General features: G+C 42.0%; 1 long non-coding RNA gene across 2 annotated transcripts in view; it reads left to right on the top strand.

Annotated features, from left to right (window-relative positions):
• LOC121025466 (uncharacterized) overlaps window positions 1-1,829 on the top strand; it is a 143,301-nt gene continuing 141,472 nt past the window's right edge. For both annotated transcript variants that reach the window (XR_005788054.1, XR_005788053.1), the window contains exon 1: window positions 1-64. This is a non-coding gene — a long non-coding RNA (uncharacterized LOC121025466). The remainder of the gene's footprint in view (window positions 65-1,829) is intronic.

Genomic DNA, 1,829 nt, shown 5'->3' with positions numbered 1-1,829 from the left:
CCTTGTGAGGAAATGCTGTCGGGAGACGCTGGCATTGTGTCATCAGCATTTACGTCGTCTTAAGGTATCCAAGCCCAGGATATCCCACCACCTCTAGGACATAGGCAAGTCCATCACCTCTAGCGTTTCGGAAATAACCTGCCCTAGGTACTACAAGGTTTCTAATTGAGATCCCTAGATACGACCCTGCCGGCCGGAGGGTGGGGTCCATGAGAGCTACTTGGGGAGTGTGCCAGTTTCATGGAGTAATGATGGATTTGTTGCTGGAGCTGCGCCGACGTAAGGCCTCCAGTTACTCTTTCTCTCCGAATATTTGTTGCCACCCACACTTAACGTGAGAGAAATTCTTACAGACTGGCCAAGGTGTGCATCAGTCAAGTGGTAAATATGTATTGAACAGAGACCGTTGCAAAGCTAAGAGCTAGTAGCTCCATTCTGACCCTCGATTGCCCAATGTCCAGCGATGAAAATAGAAAAGTATTTTTTCACAGACCAAGGTGGTCTTTCTTAACGGGTCATTGACCACCAAAGTGAAAACATTGACTTTCTTCTCTAAGAGCGCTGAAACACATTTGTTTCCCATTGATGTCACGACAGGAAGGCTCTCAGACCTGTTAGCACAGGCTCAGCTCACTGCTCAAGATGGCACCCGGGAAAGACCGAATTGGGTCTGGGTGCATGCCCTTAGAGGCTAGAATGGGGTTCTAAATTTCTGTTTGTAATGCAACCAGGAAAAGACCTGGCGTTGCCTGCCTTACTTGAGTAAAACCGAATGCCATACACTGTCACTTCTGTAACGTCCCAGGGAGTTCGGGGGAAACACTGCATATTCAAATACAGTAATATTTTTTGCCGCAAGCCACATGATTATTGATACGGGGTAAAGGAATGCCAGTAAATAGCCTCATTCAGTTCAGGTCAGATACTACGGCCAAGTAAGTTTAGGTTAGATCAATTAGACTATCAAATAAGTTACTAAAACTACAAAACAAAATTTTTAGTTTCCAGAGCTTTTTGGATTTCAGAATTGCAGACAAGGGATTTCTGGGTCCTTGTGAGGATGTGACTTTTGTCACGATCTAGTAATTATTAGCTTTTATGTGTTTTAAACACGTTAATTTCCCAGATAGAAAACTGTATCTCCGAATACTTTTTCTTTTGTTGCTCACTAGGAAAGATACACTTTTTTCCTTATGGAGTTTGGAAAGATAAAAGTAAATAAACTACCTGAATTTATTCTCTTCCTAGTCATCTAATAGTGAATTTATGTTTGCCTTAAAAATTAAGTTTGGCATTGGGGTGCCTGGTTGGCTCTGTCGGTAGAGCATGTGGCTCTTGATCTCGGGGTCATGACTTTGAGCGCCACCTTGGGTGCAGAGATTACTTAAAAAAAAAAAAAAAAAAAAGATGACAATTTAGTTCCTGTCTTCCAGGAGCTCACAATCTAGCAATGGATCCAAATATGGATTCCTAATTTGGTATCTTTTTTCACCACACTATATTACCATATCACCTCTCTTGGACCTTCTTTTTCTCTCTCTCTCTCGGACCTTTTAAGGTACCTTAATATTATACTTAGAAAAAGTCAAGAGTGGAGAAATGATTAGGTGATAACATTCTTAGAGGTATTAAAGTTGTCGGTTTAAATGCTTTTTATCAGTTATGTGAGAAAGTGAATTTCTGGTAACACGAAAACACATGTGTACTGCATGTCACAATATTTTTATAAGATTTGAAGCAATTTCTACACCCAGCTGGGGGCTCCAACTCACCACCTTGAGATCAAGAGTCACACCCTCCACCAACTGAGCCAGCCAAGCCCCTCCCCT

The sequence above is a fragment of the Herpailurus yagouaroundi genome, unplaced genomic scaffold (genome assembly GCF_014898765.1).
Source record: "Herpailurus yagouaroundi ecotype Mexico unplaced genomic scaffold, PumYag 67641, whole genome shotgun sequence".
In the NCBI taxonomy this organism is placed as follows: Eukaryota; Metazoa; Chordata; class Mammalia; order Carnivora; family Felidae; genus Herpailurus; species Herpailurus yagouaroundi.
Note: the sequence above shows the minus strand (reverse complement) of the source record. Positions and strands in the feature narration are given on the sequence as shown.